Here is an 18345-nt window from a genome sequence, read left to right as displayed (position 1 = left end):
ACAGCGTAACCAGTACATAGCTCTCCCGTCTCTGTCTGTCTATGACAACTTCCATCTGTATAAAACGTAAAATCTACATTTTCTAAGGGGGTGTCACGTATGTCGGGCCTTGCAGTAAAGGTCTGATTCAGGTGATCCATACAGTCATGCGTGTCAGTATTCTTGCCTAACTCATCATCAACCAGGGTCTCCTCACCTCCCACCCTTTGTGTCTCTAGAGACACATACGGAAGGTATGTAGCTGTATTTAATGTGCTACATCATTTGATGGTGATGTTTGAGGGTGCCATCAGGGCTAGTTCCCACTTTGTGAATCTAGCTGAAGAAACATGTCTGGTTTGGGCTGAATTTAACAGAGCTGATACAGCATGGGGTGTATAGATAGTTGAATTATGTCCTAATACTACATCCTCGCTCTTACTTACCAGAAGAGCAGTTGCTGCTACACTTCTGAGACATGTTGGGAGTGATCTTGCTACATTGTCTAATTGTGCACTGTAGTATGCTACTGGTCTGCTAGCGTCACCATGTTTCTGTGCGAGGACACCTGCTGCACAACCATCAGCTTCTGTACAAAATAGCTCAAAAGGCTTTTCATAATCAGGTATTCCCAGTGCAGGTGCTCTAGTCAGACTATCTTTAAGATTAAAGAACGCTTGCTCCGACTCTTCTGCGTGTACAACACGTTCTGGTTTTGAGGAAGAGACTAGCTCCTGCAATGGTAATGCCAGAATAGAAAAACCTGGGATCCAGGATCTACAGTATCCACACATCCCCAGGAAAGTACGAATCTGCTTCTGGCTCTGCGGCAGAGTCATGTGTTGTATGGCCTCAATCCTGTCGGTTGTCAGGTGTCTTAGCCCCTTAGTGAGGCAGTGTCCTAAGTATTTGACCTTAGTCTGACATGGCTGTAATTTATCCTTTGCCACCTTGTGCCCTGTTTGTGAAAGATGAAGCAACAACAATTTAGTATCATGTAAACATGACATAAAAGAATCAGAGCACAACAACAAATCGTCCACATATTGAATTAGAACAGACCCATTGTGGGGTTGAAAGGATTGCAAACAGTCATGTAAGGCTTGGGAGAAAATACTGGGGCTGTCAATGAACCCCTGGGGTAGTCTGGTCCATGTGTATTGCACCCCCCTGTAGGAGAATGCAAAAAGGTATTGGCAGTTAGGGTGAAGAGGGACTGAGAAGTAAGCAGAACATAGATCAATGACAGTAAAGTGACTAGCAGACGGGGAATCTGCATGAGGATGACAGCTGGATTCGGCACTACGGGGAATTGGCTCTCAACAACTTTGTTAATTCCCCTTAAGTCCTGGACTAATCTATAGCCCCTCCCTCCACTCTTCTTCACAGGGAAAATGGGACTATTTGCTGTACTGGCTGTACGAATTAAAATCCCTTGTTGTAACAGCCTCTCAATGACAGGATATACCCCTAGTTCCACCTCCGGTTTTAATGGATACTGTGGGATTTTTGGAGCTATCCTACCACTTTTTAGATTGACCATCTCTGGTCCATAGTGAACCTGGTATTTCCAGCAACATCCCCTTTACTTGAGATGGACTGTGTTCTATAACAGTAGAGTGTAACATTAACCTTTGAGGGGTGTCCAATATGTCCTGTACCTCATGAGCGACCTTCTCGGGTATATCTAGGAACACACCATCTGAAGTACAGTATATGACACATCCCATTTTACATAGCAAGTCTCTCCCTAGCAAGTTAGTAGGTGCCGCTGCAGCCAAGAGAAACGAATGCTTGGTATGCAGGGGCCCGATAGTAACTTCAGCGGGTTTAGTTAGAGGATAATGTAACACTTTTCCCGTTACCCCCATAGCTGGAATAGTTTTACTGGTCACCTGTAGATTAAAAGGAGAGGTTATCACAGATCGGGCCGCCCCTGTATCTACAAGAAAAGTTTGTTTCCTACCAGCTATGTCAATTTTTTGGTTCTTCCCTCTGACTCTCAGTTAACCTCACTGGCTGTAGACTACAGGTATGACCTGACCCCTAGCGCTGACTATTGATTTCCCGCGCAGCATTTGCTGCTGTAATATGCGCGAGTAGATGTGAGTCTTCTAGTCTATGTGAATCCCTCCTTGGAGGATATCTATGTGACCCACCCCTCTGTGTATTGAGTCTTTCCTTTTTACAATCTCTCATGTAATGTCCGTCCTCTTTACAGTTGAAACAGCTGATCACTTTAGGTTTTTTGTTATATGGGTTGTATGCTGGTGGTCGTGTATGCACCCCTTCTAGAGCCTGTATACTTACCATCATTAACCTGTCACTTTTCTCTTCCTTTTTTCTAAAAAGGTTTTTATCATGCTCCACAGCAGACTCCCTAAGAGAATCTACCGTGACGCCTCTACAATTAGGTAATGTGGTCTGTACTCTCGTCTTTAAATTTTCTCTAAGGCCATCCATCAATACTCCTACAGCTACCTCTCTGTGATGTGGGTCCTCACTTATGTTGGATATCCCAGTAAACCGTGTTATCGCTGCTATAGCTCTAGCAAAGTAATCTGAGGCAGTTTCACTATCCTTTTGTTTTATGGTGAAGATCTTACTCCAATTTACCATTACGGGAAAATAGATGGCTAAATGTTTGAAAATCTGTTCTATATTCTTTTGGTTAATCTCATCAGTCAAGGTGTCATCTTCTTCCAACAAACAATCTTTAATAAATTTCTGTAAGTCAATATGGGGAGGAAGACACGCCCTCAACACTACACGCCAATCTTTATTGGTTGGTTCGTGTGCATTTCCTAAGTCTTTAACAAATTTCTGGCACTTTGCCAACTCTTTTCTAGGATCTGGGAATTCAGTCATAATGGAACGTAATTCTGATCTAGTCCAGGGACAATGCATTGTAACATTTCTTAAAGGAACTACACCATCCTTATCCGGTTTCCCATTGGGAACTGATATTGTGCGGACTGGGTACGCACCCTCTGGTTCACTGCCTTCAGGGGACACTACAGGATTTGCTGGTTCAAGATTTAGAACGCTTTCACTCCTAATGATCACGCTACTCTCACCTATCTCAGCCATTTTCTCATACTTGCGCTGAGCCTCTAGTACACTAACAGCATGGGCAATGGCCGAAATCACAGTGGGTTCATCTTCATCTTCAGATACACTTGATTTAAACTGGCTTAAAACAGGATACAACTTAGCAATTTTTCTATTTTCAGTTTTAACAACGGCTGTACTTACCGCTCCCGCCACATAAGGTGGCGGGGGCACGCTTGCGCTGAGTTCGCCACGCTTCTCAATGGCCACTTCCGCCGTGCGCGTGTTTTTAGCCACGCCTACTTCCGCTGTGCATTCGCTGCTCTGCCACGTGTTACCTTCCATTTGCCACAATTTTAAACAATCATTATTTCTATTTCTCTTTTTCGTTGATTTGATCAACCATACTTTATCTTTTACAGTATTTAGTACCTCTGCATTAAAACTTTCTATTGTTGGGAAAGGCCTATCACAATCTTTGGTCATCTTGCCCTACCAATACTAATTATTAGCAAACCTTGCGATCTATTGGTAGCGCTTTGCGAAAACCCGGTTTTCGCATTCGGTATACCTGCCCTGTATACTGTCCTTCAGTTGGGCAATCCGCCTCGTCAGACAGCAACTGAGCACAATGAATAGTAAACAGTGTATCTAAGTTACAAAATCACACACTATACACCTTTTCTGCGCAGAAAATCAAAGGTTCCCAACAACAGTAATAATGTCTCAGAGGTTTTCACAAGTAATTATACTATGCATGTATAATAACTATCAAAACGATTGTTTAACCACGTGGAAAATCTACCGGAAGTTCGCGTACGCACAGCAGGAAATACCCATACGCTAAGCAATGCAATACATTTAAAATGCACAATGACAGTAAAAAGAAATAGTTTTCTCTTTTGTCCCTAGGTTCTAGTTAGCGTGCCCCAGACAATGCAAAACGGACATTCGGTTTCACAACACAGAGTAAAATTCAGGTTTTGAACGCAATGCGTTCTTACCCGTTTATGACACGTCTCCACCCTTTGTTGCGGAACCGAAATCCGTTGGTCTTGCGTATCATCGGCAACGAAACCTCCAAAGCTCACGAGCCCCCAAATCGTTATGTGCGTATTGTCGCTAACTAATAACGATTGTCAAACCTCGATTTGTGTTTCCAACGCACAAAGATTTATTTGCAATAAGTAGAATAAATATGCTCAAGCGAAGTAATAATAAATACAGCCGTTACTTATCGCAGGCGCTCTGGATCCAGTGCAGTCATTCAATCCTGAAGTCTGGGGACAAGATGTCTGAACACTGGATGAGAAGCTGCTGCTTATATACACACAGAAATACAGTAATACAATGAAGGTGGTATAGCTTGCATCTATTGGTCCAGGTCTCAGGAAGGTCCAAGGGGTTGTCAATCATTGGCTAGTTCATCCTAAGGAATCCAAAGGAGGGGGTCATCTCTCCAGGGGGTATGCTCGGCTCTTCCTGCCAAGATTCCTTAGTCTTAAGTAGTTCATAATTCCCTATCATTCAGAACTTGTGTATGCACTCTGCGATTCCTTCGCAAAGTGAGCCAAACAGTAGGAAATGTAAAGAGGTTTATTATGATACCACATATGATATGATTCCTTCAACCTGTTCCGTATATTCCACTAATATGCATGTAACTCTAGTATAATATATAAATACTACTATATTTCGACATAACTGACTATGTGTTGCAACTACCATTAATGTGTACTATTTTATTAGTATGTGTGTTTGTGCGAATGTATGGTAAAAGACCAATAATTGTTGCTGCCACGTGTAGTGGATGCGTACGCCCTCTCACGTCGTAGCGTGCCCATGTACGTCAAAGCGTACCGTACGCATCTTTTCAGACAAAGACAACCAAGTTTTCTCGACTTTAATTGAAATGACTTTATCCAATTTGCTGACTACGACACTGCAGAATGAGTGAACTATGTAATATAGCAGTACCACTGGACTTATACTGCAGAATCAGTGAAATTTGTAATATGGCAGTAACAACAATGGACATACTGCAGAATGAGTGAACTTTGTAATATTGCAGTACCACTGGACTTATACTGCAGAATGAGTGAACTTTGTAATTATTGCAGTACCAATGGACTTATACTGCAGAATGAGTGAACTTTGTAATATAGCAGTACCACTGGACTTATACTGCAGAATCAGTGAAATTTGTAATGTGGCAGTAACAACAATGGACTTATACTGCAGAATGAGTGAACTTTGTAATATTGCAGTACCACTGGACTTATACTGCAGAATGAGTGAACTTTGTAATATTGCAGTACCACTGGACTTTTACTGCAGAATGAGTGAACTTTGTAATATAGCAGTACCAATGGACTTATACTGCAGAATGAGTGAACTTTGTAATATAGCAGTACCACTGGACTTATACTGCAGAATCAGTGAAATTTGTAATATGGCAGTAACAACAATGGACTTATACTGCAGAATGAGTGAACGTTGTAATATTGCAGTACCACTGGACTTTTACTGCAGAATGAGTGAACTCTGTAATATTGCAGTACCACTGGACTTATACTGCAGAATCAGTGAAATTTGTAATATGGCAGTAACAACAATGGACTTATACTGCAGAGTGAGTGAACTTTGTAATATTGCAGTACCACTGGACTTATACTGCAGAATAAGTGAACTTTGTAATATTGCAGTACCAATGGACTTATACTGCAGAATGAGTGAACTTTGTAATATTGCAGTACCAATGGACTTATACTGCAGAATGAGTGAACTTTGTAATATTGCAGTACCACTGGACTTTTACTGCAGAATGAGTGAACTTTGTAATATAGCAGTACCAATGGACTTATACTGCAGAATGAGTGAACTTTGTAATATAGCAGTACCACTGGACTTATACTGCAGAATCAGTGAAATTTGTAATATGGCAGTAACAACAATGGACTTATACTGCAGAATGAGTGAACTTTGTAATATTGCAGTACCAATGGACTTATACTGCAGAATGAGTGAACTTTGTAATATTGCAGTACCAATGGACTTATACTGCTGAATGAGTGAACTTTGTAATATTGCAGTACCACTGGACTTATACTGCAGAATGAGTGAACTTTGTAATATTGCAGTACCACTGGACTTATACTGCAGAATGAGTGAACTTTGTAATATTGCAGTACCAATGGACTTATACTGCAGAATGAGTGAACTTTGTAATATAGCAGTACCAATGGACTTATACTGCAAAATCAGTGAACTTTGTAATATAGCAGTACCACTAGACTTATACTGCTGAATCAGTGAACTTTGTAATATAGCAGTACCAATGGACTTATACTGCAGGATTGTTTTGGGATATTTTTTTTTTTATATAATTACTTTTTTTGTTATTTTTTTTATAACTTTTTTTGAATTTTTTTATAATTTGGGAATAATGGGGAAATAACAATGCCCTTAGAAGGACAGAACACAGGACACAGCACCACTGGACTGAACAGGACACAGCACAGGACCCAGCAGCACCACTGAAGTCAGAAGGACAGAGCACAAGACACAGCACCACTGGACTGAACAGGACACAGCACAGGACCCAGCAGCACCACTGAACTCAGAAGGACAGAGCACAGGACACAGCACCACTGGACTGAGCAGAACACAGAGCACAGCACAGCACAGCACAGAACTGAACAGCACGAGATATAGCAGGACAGAGGACGACCTAACACACCCTCCCTCTAAACAAAATTGTGAACAGAAATGGCGCTATTGATAAACAATCCAGATACTGATATAAATGGAATTAAATGTCCATATATTTTCAGTCTTTGGTGAATTCCATATCCTTGGTGTGTTCGCTCCTCTTTATCCAATATGCTCCTCTGTATTCACTCATCAAATGGATATGTTAAACAAATATAAAACAAACATAGTGCAACCTGTTTTTGCCATGTAATTTTGAAAGGAATAGCACTATCCTTTTAAACCCCTGTGTAGATATAATGATGAGAACACCTCGTGAAAAAGAAGTATTCCTAAAACCCCTTAAGGGTATGCACTTACTCGAACAAAAAATATTTATAACAGAAAAAGCAAAACAGACATCGTTTTTCCTTATATGCCCTTGTGATCAGACAATATAATGCAAACACCTTGTGTAGAGAACTAAACAACTCTTCCTTTACCCCTTAAGGGTGTACACTCACTAGAGCCAAATGATAATCAGGCGTGTCATGAAGTATCTAGTTTTTCTTTTATAATCCTGATACGAACCATCAGATCCCTCTACCCTGATCAATGCCCGAGTGAAGATGGCGGCGACTAGCGGGGAATTTATAGGATCCGAGTATCGCGCGATCCGACAGCGGGATTATGACTCACAGCCTCGCTTTCAGTTTTGCAATTGGCGGGAATACCCGGATCTGTCTCGGATCCGGATCGGATCCGCAACGTTGGGGTGGGCTCGGATTTCAGAAATCCGAGTGCGCTCATCTCTAATTTATAGGAGGAGTTAGGAGGAGAGAATGTGTCCCAGTGCCCCTAGCTTCTAGAGCAGTGCAAAAATGAAATTTCACCTTGAGGAGTAAGATTATTGAGATTAAATAAAGGAGTGATGAGGGTTACTATTTTAGGGAATATTCCTTTCTGTGCGGAGGGAAACATGTCCATTTCCACTCTAAATAAAGGACTTACCTGGTATAGGCAAAAAGGAGCAGATTATCGCTGAGTTCCTGCGGCTGATATACAAAGCATCACAGTCACTGCCCTTATGGCTGCCAGAACTACATACAAGAACTTTAATTAATGCTGCTAGTGATCACTGGCCAGAATACACTTACAGGACAAATTAAGTTATAATATATAGCAAACATTTTTGTATATAGGAGGCCACCATTTATATAAATAACAAATGAAGTCAAGATGTGGGAAAGCTGCATGTCCAAACGCTTAAAGCATACTTACCTACTTTTAATGTCCACTTCCGGGATCTCCCAGAGGATCACAGAGAATCACGTCATGGAGGCTCTCATCCTGCCCACTTCACTAGGAAGTGGGCAAGATCCGGGAGAAAGGCCTGCTCACCCGAGAGCCTGGGAGACCTACCCAGAATACAGGAGTCTCCTGGAAATTCGGGGAGAGTGGTCAGGTATGATTTAAAGGCGCTTAGGCCTGCTGGGACCTGCAAGCAAAATGGGCATAATGATTATTTACACCTCTTATTAATTTTATTAACCCATGCCCACTGCCCAGAGCTGTGGCCATATCCCTATTGATATTAAGCACTGAACTGGTTAATTCTAAGTGGCAAGGCACAGTGTATAAGGTGTGTGAACACACATATATTATACTCTGGCAAAGTCATCCAGCCCCTTCCCTCCTCTGTTTTACCTCTCTAAGTGTAGAGAGTAGAGATGCTCAGGCTCGGTTACTCGAGAACCGAACACACCCGAACTTAGGGGATTCAAGTACCAAGCCGAGCCGACTCGTTTTTTTTGCGTGCCCTCGCAATCGAAAGCGAAGCAAAACGTCATCGTTATGTCGTCGGATCTCTCTATTTTTGGATTCCCATTTAAGATCCAACATAATGGTGGGTGGGTGGCAGGGCGAACCCAAGGACAATTCCATCTTGCACCATTTTTCTTTTCTGCCACTGCTGTGTGCCAATGTGTCCTAGATGTGCTATGAACTGCCATGTGTTTAAGGCAGGGGCGGATTGGGAACTTAAAGTGGCCCTGGAAAAAATTTTTGAAGTGGCCTCATGTCGGCAGGACCAAAATAACTGTAGGTGGGGCCAACACAAAAGTAGGCGGGATTTAGAACTACAGGAATTTGGTTGTAGTAACATTTAGGAAAACCTAGATGTGATGACTTTACGCACAGTAGGTCATCTCTAAAGCCATGCAGGGCAAATGTAAAGTATACTATAGGCAGCCCCCTCTTAGTATAGTATAGTATAGGTTGCTCCCTTAGTATAGTATAGGTAGCCCCCCTTAGTATAGTATAGTATAGTATAGTATAGGCAGCCACCCCTTAGTATAGTATAGTATAGGTAGTCCCCCTTAGTATAGTATAGGTAGCCCCCCAATAGTATAGTATAGGTAGCCCCCCTTAGTATAGTATAGGTTGCCCCCCTTAGTATAGTATAGTATAGGCAGCCCCCCTTAGTATAGTATAGTATAGGTAGTCCCCCTTAGTATAGTATAGGTAGCCCCCCAATAGTATAGTATAGGCAGCCCCCCTTAGTATAGTATAGTATAGGTAGCTCCCCTTAGTATAGTATAGGCAGCCACCCCTTAGAATAGAATAGGCAGCCACCCCTTAGTATAGTATAGTATAGGTAGCTCCCCTTAGTATAGTATAGGGAGCCCCCCTTAGTATAACATAGTATAGGCAGCCACCCCTTAGTATAGTATAGGGAGCCCCCCTTAGTATAGCATAGTATAGGTAGTCCCCCTTAGTATAGTATAAGACCCCCCCTTAGTATAGTATAGTATACTAAGCCCCCCTCACTTACCTTCAGTTGCTCTGAGCAGCGTCTCTTCTCACATCAGGCAGACAGGAAGTGAAGTCAGACTTCCTGTCTGCCGAACAGCACCGTGGGAGCCTAGCAATTGGCTGCCTGTTGCTGCCCACTGAACACCAATATTTTAGATTGATTTCCTGTATGTGCCTCCCCCGCCGCATCCAAACGCGCCCCCCCGGGAAAATCTGAGGTGGCCTCCAGGTGGCCTCGTTAGGCCATCGGCCTAACGGGAAACTTCCCTGTAAGGTCTATGGCCAATCCGCCCCTGGTTTGAGCCATTGCCCTGTCACTTACCATCCAGCCAGATCACTGCAGTATTTGTCCGAAAGGGTATGAAAATAATATTGTGACCTGTGAGGTGGTCAAAATTGACTGCAAATGACTTTAAATTACTGTTATTGAGGTTACTAATAATGTAGAAACAAAAAAAGAGCAAAAATATGTGATTTTAGTATATTTTAGGATTTTTCCTAAAAAATCCAAAACCAAAACACACAAGAGGGTAAATGTATCATAGTCCGGTTTTTGCATCCCGCGCAAGATCGGCGAGTTGACAGCTAAAATTTAAAGCGGCGCTGGCTTGTAAAGGCAAACTTGTTTTTACAAACCAGCGCCGCTTTAAATTTTAGCTGTCAACTCACCGATCTCGCACGGGATGCAAAAATCGAACTATGATACATTTACCCCGAGGGCTGTTTGTCCAAAACCAAAACCAAAACACGAAGCTAATCCAGATCCAAAACCAAAATCAAAACCAGTTCATGGGGCTCAGTGAGCATCTCTAGTAGAGAAGTGCAAGAGGGAGTTAAGTCTCCATTACATAGTGACTGAGATGTAACTCAGACGTAGCCTATTATACTGCACAAGTCCAATTCTACATGAGCCCATTAATTGCTAGAACACTAATACATAATAATAAGAGACTCTAAAGTAACGTAGAACATATAACCACTGCACCACTCTTATAAGCTGACATCTTACATGAGTCATTACCATTACCCGTACCCTTATCACATTTGGAAACAACAAATAAGCTGCTTTACTGTCTGACACACCTCTGATCAGTTGCCAATAGCCGAAACAAATGGTCCTGCTGTCTTGCTGAGCATTTTATTACTGTGAAATCCTTGCGTTCTCTATGAAATGATAGCACAGTGCATCATTGATACGATCTGGCACGCACAGCAAGATTATAAGCGTCCCAGACTATTATCCTACCTCGTCCGTAACTCAAAGCGAATCATTCCTAACAATCTTCTTACCAGACTTTTATAGACCCTACTAGAAGTGACCTCAAGTGTGTTGTGTTTAAAATAATTAGTTAGAATATAAGGGGCGAGCGTAACATAAATTAAACATAAATTAGTCGGCATTACAGCTCCTATCCGCAGCCCTGTCACACCGGATTATCTAATATCTGGAGTTCAGAGCAGTCAAATAGATTTCCCCTTATGTGAGACGGAGTGTGAAGTGTGGTAATGTTGCTAAGTGCAGAACAGAAATCTCTTTTTTGTGTCCCACCACTGCTTGAGGCAACATTCTTGGAAACCTCTGAATAGGAAGTAAAAGGAAAACCTGAGTTATATACACTGTGACAAGCCAGGAGGCTAAGCTGTACCGGTAAACCGTCCTGTGAATGCCAGTCGCCTGTGGCAGTGACATTACCACATTTTGCTCAGCTTCAGAAAAGGGAAATTTAACTGACTACTGCTATGAACTGAGGCCGCAGTCTAAACCAGATAATATGCCCTGACAATACTGTCAGGCAAAAAAGGCTATGTTTCCATTGATTTTATCACATTCGAGAGGTATTACCCTGAGCTGTGTATGTTTGAGGGTATATGCAAATGCTGTGGGGAATAGAGAAGGAAACATACACTGATTTAGGCAGGAGCAGGCCTCAGACGGTGGATATAAGCTCTGCAGCTGATATAGACCGCGCAGCCCAGGATCCGCTTGCACATTGATTTTTACTGCTTGTGCTCATTGCTCATGCTAAGAATAATTAGATCTCAATGGAAAATATCTACGGAGTGAACTCTGATTTATCTTTAACCCCTTTTGCATGTGCCTATAGTATTTTTCAGAGGAAGAAACATGTTTTCAATGTCAGGTTATTCAATTATATTAGAAGTCAGGCTTAGTGGCTGACCAGTTGTTGGAGAACTATGAGTCCCAGCATGTCAAGCAGCATGCAGATCACTTTTGCAGTCAGTCTCAGCATGCTAGCCTCATCAAGGTTGTGTCAGGCTCATGAAACTACAAGTCCCAGCATGCCAACCAGCATGCCCTCTAGCCAAATATGACACCCACTATAGGTAGCTAAGTAGAAGTTTGCATTGCCTCTCCGCTGGAGCTTGGCTGTGTTCGACTTGTATTGAATGGAACAATGTGAACCTAAATCCATACTCTAAAAACAGGTCATAGGTCACTATGGTGATCACAGGGGCCATTCAAAATGTCAATCAGGACAATGTAGATTGAATGTATGATGAAGTATAGACGGAATGTGTATGTTGTGTGTATGCTCTGTCAAGTATTTACCCTCATTGTCCCGAGTGGTAATGTAAGTCGTTCTTGCAATCATTATAGGGATCTATTATTCTTTGTTCCATTCGAGCTGCATCTATAGAACACAAATGGAATGGAGTGCAACTCAAGCGAAGGGCAACCCGGTCAAAACAACTTTATGCAATAACAAGAAACAACAAGCCCTGCAAGGTTTGGTGCTGATAAGTAATTGATCACTGACTTGGTAGAATATCTGAACTTTATTATTAGTTTGAGCTACATATGAATTTTTTACCCCAACAATTTTGACCACAGCCCAAATCGACCCAGACTGCATTTCAAACAGTCCATGCATGCCCAATTTGCGTGAGGTCATTGCCCCTTTTGGATAGGCTCTGCCCATTTCGGCCTGCAGCAATCTTAACTGTTAGAATGTGTTGCCCTATCTACTTAACAGGGCTTTAGCCCTGCTTATGTGTGACAACAGCAGTTCAGTATTGTGCACAAAAGGTTCAGTAGGAACATTAAATATCATTTGTGGCACACTCAGCTGACACTGGTCCAGTGATTGCATTACTTCAGCTAGTTTTTGAGGTTTTCAGGTTATCATTAAATTGCACAGATATAAATAGATTTCTCTTGCACATTGCGGGTCTGATACATTAAGGAAGATAAATGCAGATACGAGCTGTATTTTGCATAAAAATGCTCTGCGCATGGCCAGATACGGACTATACGCCAGTGAACAAAGCGCAAAGGACACTTTTGAAAACATACGATTTCATGGGCGGAGCAGGGAGGTGAACGGGTCTATGCACGTAGTTAATTTACAGTAAGGGCGTGACAAGTTTTAGTGCATGCAGCACAATCCAAGTCAAGCTTTGTTGGGACTCTATATTCCACATATGTATTGGACATACCCTGCAGTGTATTTACTGTTAGAGCAGAGCGTACCTAGACCCATATTCAACAACAGACGTTTTTTCAGATCCGCCTCTAGTTAAATACGGACATGTTTATGTTCGAATTACAAGCGTAATCACAAATAGATATTTGCAAAAATATGATGAAGATTGTTATGGTGTAAGGGCGACTTAGAGTCCCGGCCTCTGTGGATTCTGAACTTACGGATGCAGTATTACAATTACACCAGTTTAACTTTAGAGCATTGCTAATATTATATAGCTAATAACAAGTGCACCTGTGCTAAATTGTGGCAGCACGGTGGCTTAGTGATTAGCACTTCTGCCTCGCAGCACTGGGGTCATGAGTTCAATTCCCGACCATGGCCTTATCTGTGTGGAGTTTGTATGTTCTCCCCGTGTTTGTGTGGGTTTCCTCCGGGTGCTCCAGTTTCCTCCCACACTCCAAAAAGATACTGGTAAGTTAATTGGCTGCTAACAAATTGACCCTAGTCTGTCTATCTGTCTGTCTGTGTGTGTGTGTTAGGGAATTTAGACTGTAAGCCCCAATGGGGCAGGGACTGAGGTGAGTGAGTTCTCTGTACAGCGCTGCGGAATCAGTGGCGTTATATAAATAAATGGTGATGATGATGATGATGATGATGATGATGATGATGAATTCTTCCAGCTATCAGAGCCTGTTATAGGTGCTGTGTACTCACTTCTGTCTTCTGCTAATTTGCCTGTCTCATCTTGCTACTGACCATGTACCAAGATACTGATTATTCCCACTGCCTGCTGCCTGCCAATAACCCTGATTCTGGATATTGACTATACGTATTGTCTGCCACCTATTTCTACTGGTATCTGACCATTAATCTCTATCACTGCTACCTGGACCTCCTGCTCTCCTCTACCTCACCGTTGGTCACCTGTTATCAGACTGCTATCTGTGTGTTTGCCATCATTATTATAACTCACTATCTAGAATCTCCTTTATTATACTCTGTCACTAACTTAGGACTTTGATGACTGTAGCAGCTGTATGGAAGATGAAAGATGGACATTATCAAAATAGTCTTCTCCACTGTCGACCAGGGCCATTTTTTCCATTGGGCACGATGGGCTGGTGCCCGGGGGGCCCCATGGACAAGGGGGCCCCATAGGCAGGGCTCTTAATTAGAATAAATAATCCTGAAAAAAACCTGCAAAAAAAACCTTCAAGGGTCACTGAGCAAGTACATCTATCTATCTATATCTCTATATATCTATATCTATATCTGTACCTCTATACATCTATATCTACACCTATATATTTATATATATATATATATATATATATATATATATATATATGTAGGGGCCCCAGTGCACTGCTTTGCCCGGGGGCCCATAATGTTGTTAAGATGGCCCTGCTGTCGACATGATATTTACATGTCACAACCTGATGGATATACGAGGAAAAGAGAAGACCACCTTGTTTACAAGATGCAGAAATACCAATATGGACTCAATAAGCCAGAGCATGGTAGTCTAAAATGAATAAGGTTCTGCTAGACAAAGGGGCCTATTTATCAAACATTGTACACTAATTAAAGGACACTTACCGTGATTCTGGCACACTTTGGAGTATCCTTGAAAGTTATGATTGTTGCATCGCACAAGATATCATGGGTATCTGCTGCTTTGTATTCTCTATCGTTTTTCTAAGCAGTCACCATCAAATAGTATGATGACTGCTCCCCACCACAGTCTGACAAGTTACGAAAAAGAGATTTTTTCGGACACTTGGTATGAAGCTGGTGTACATCATCGGAAATGGTCTTTTCTTTACTTTTCATTTCTGTCCAGCTCTGCTCCGAAGAGCAGAACTGGACAACGCATGTGCAGAGGGATCATGTGATGTACCAGAACTTCAGAAACTCCAGGCAGGCAAATACTGTAAAGACGGAGCGGAAGAACAGGTGTGGAGACAGGAGGGAAGAGGGCCCTGCTCATACGAGCTTACATCCTAAGGAAGGGTAAACAAAATCAGGCACAAGAGGGAGCCAGTGAAGCAAAGGGGAGAGTAAAAAGGAGCCAGGGAGAAACAGAAGAGGTGAGAGGTTAAGTGGATTGTTGGTAGGCCTTAAGGAACAGGTGAGTTTTAAGTGCCTGCTTGAAGGAGCACAAATTGGGTGAGAGACGGATGGAGCGAGGGAGGTCGTTCCAGTGAAGGGGGGCAGCTCGGGAGAAGTCTTGTATTCTAGAGTGGGAAGAGGTGATCAGAGTGGAGGAGAGGCGGCGATCATTGGCCGAGCGCAGGGAGCAGGCGGGAGTGTGAATGGAGAGGAGGTTAGAGATATAAGGGGCAGTAGACTGGGAGAGAGCCTTGTAAGTGGTGGTGAGGAGTTTGAAAAGGATTCTGTAGGGAAAGGGGAGCCAGTGTAAGGCAAGACAGAGAGGGGAGGCAGAGGAGGAGCGGCGTGAGAGGAAGATGAGTCTCGCAGCCGCATTAAGTATAGAGCGGAGGGGGGTGAGGTGGGAGCAGGGGAGGCCAGTAAGGAGAAGGTTGCAGTAGTCGAGGCAGGAAATGATGAGAGTATGGATGACAGTTTTGGTGGCATCTTGAGAGAAAAAGGGACGGATGCGGGCAATGTTACGGAGTTGGAAGCGACAGGCTTGGGCAAGGGATTGAATGTGGGGGGCAAAAGAGAGAGAGAAGGATTAATCTTCCTGTTGGTCATCATGGACAACATGCAAAATGCATTTATAAATTGTATGGAAAGGGAGTGCTGTTAGGGTGGTGGTGGTTCTATTAGAAGAAAAGGGTTAGGTTAGGGTAAACACTATACAATATGTCCATTAAAAGGGGAGTTAGCCTTTAAGTTTTTGAGTCACATATTAGTTTATTTTCATAGCAGGTTTGTCAACCACTTGCTAACCCACTGAGCATGTGCAAAATATTTCAACCTTTCAAGCTTCAGCAAGTACATATTCTCATGCAGGTACATTTTATCATTATTATTATTATTATAATTATTATTATTATTATGTTTTATTTATAGGGGCCACATGTGGTCCGCAGTGCTGTACAGAGGACAAACAGCCAGACAGTACAAGGTGTTGGAGTACAATACCATTAGTATATAGGAGCGCTATCGCTCCGTCTACCCTGCTGCGTTGCTATGGCAACAGTAGCATGATCCCCGGTGGTCAGGCGAGGAAACAGGAAGTGGGGGGCACTTCCTTTCAGACCAGTAAAAATAACGGACGCAGTACTGTTAGTTGCGCTCTGTATGTATATATGTATATATATATATATATATATATATATGTATATATATATATATATATATATATATATATATATCCCTCAAAGTCTGGTAGAAGGTGACCGGAGGCTCCCCTCTACTTAAATACATAAGGGAGGAGTCTGTCTGCCCATAATAAGTTCCTGCACAAACGTGCAGCTTACCAAACAACCTGCTTGCATACACATGTATATATAGTATACCACCATATACAAGTATACTACTGCATAGGGACCTGTACTGCATACTGTGTATAAAGTGTATATTGTCTGCTGTACTACGAAGCTCCCAACTATTGTGAGTACCTGCATTCTGTGTTATCATCTTTTTTAATAAACAGTTTAAGTCACAAAAGCGTTGTGGTTTAACATCCACATTAACACCGCTGAGCACCTTTATTAACATCAAACGGTATAACCAACAAATACAATAAACAAATTACACTGCAAATCTCAACACTGCTGAAAGGTTGGACGGGTAATAGGGTGCAAGGGTTTATTCAGTACAAGCTGGAAACTGTGCTCATTAGCGTGGGTGTGACTAATAGGTTTAAGCCATTGAAAAGGTGTAAAGACAATGGAGGAGTGGAGTTAGGGGCCAGGGACCCCAAGGAGGAGATGTGCAGTGTAGCTGGTGAGCAAAAGATATAGGTAATAAGAACAGAAGGGAAGAGGGCCCTGCTCACTAGAGCTTACAATCTAAAGGGAAAGATGCAGACAAATGGTTGACACAAGGGGGTGAGCCAAGGCGGTCTGAGGGCAAGAAGCAAGAGTGGGAGATGGAGGATGAGAGAGAGTGAGGAATACTATATGGTGAAATAGTTAAGCGGACGACTGGTAAGCTTTTATGAACAGGTGGGTTTTCAATGACCGTTTGAAGTAGAGATGGTCACTGACCCCCGTGTTTTGGTTTTGGATTCGGTTTTGGATCTGGATTACCATCGTGTTTTGGTTTTGCAAAACCGCCATTGCGTGTTTTGGTTTTGGTTTTGGTTTTGTTTGGTTTTGTTTTGCTATTTTTTGGGAAAATCCATGTTTTGGGCCTAAATTAACCCAATTTAGTGCTCCAACTGTTTTAGAGACAAGTAATCTAATTGTTGAGGTAATAAATCATCCAAAAAAACTGTTTAATTCTTCGTTGGTAGGCCTATTCTACACACAAAACAGATTGTCTTCCTCTCCATCTATGCATATTGGCAATGCAGCCATCGTCTTTGAATGTATATTACACCCTACACTTATAGTTAAATATGTAAAGAAATGGAAAAAGACAGTTTGGTTTCTGTCTCTCAAGGCCCCCCTCCACTTGTATAAAATACCAAAAAATTCAGCCATTATAGCCTGTACAATATTAATTGACATGGAGAAAACCAGTTTGGTTTCTGTCTCTCTAGGCCCCCCTCCACTTGTATAAAATACCCAAAAATTCAGCCATTATAGACTGTACAATATTATGAAAAATGAACAAAGCCAGTTTAGGGTCACTCTGTCTATGACACCCTACCCTTAAGGATAAATTGCCCTAACAGCAGCCTTTCAAGATGGTATGTGATATGGAAATGCCACAAGTCCCTTTCCTCTTTGGGGGTAGATTGCACCCTACACTTACATAGAAAGTTTTAAAAAGATGTTATCGGCATCATCTTCAGCTTAATCCCCACCCTCATCAGTGTGTACGTCATCATCACAGACTATCAATTCATCGCCGCTTGAATTCGCCATTAGAGAACAGTCAGTGCTTGGATATCTTGGATGGTGAAGGCCTTCCTCGTGGAAGATGTAGTTCATTTTTATAAACATCATTTTCTCCACATTTTTGGGAAGTAACCTTCTACGGCGATCACTGACTAAGTTCCCTGCTGTGCTGAACACTCGTTCAGAGTACACACTGGAGGGTGGGCAGCTTAGGTATTGCAAAGCAAGTTTGTACATGGGTTTCCAAATGGCCTGCTTTTCTTCCCAGTAAGGAAAGGGACTGTCTGACATTTCCATATCAACTACCTCTTGAAAGTAATCCTCCACCATCCTTTGCATGTTTATACTCATATTGGATGGAGTTATGGGCAAAGTGACACATT

The sequence above is a fragment of the Mixophyes fleayi genome, chromosome 3 (assembly GCF_038048845.1).
Source record: "Mixophyes fleayi isolate aMixFle1 chromosome 3, aMixFle1.hap1, whole genome shotgun sequence".
NCBI lineage: Eukaryota > Metazoa > Chordata > Amphibia > Anura > Limnodynastidae > Mixophyes > Mixophyes fleayi.
This window is presented reverse-complemented; position numbering follows the sequence as displayed.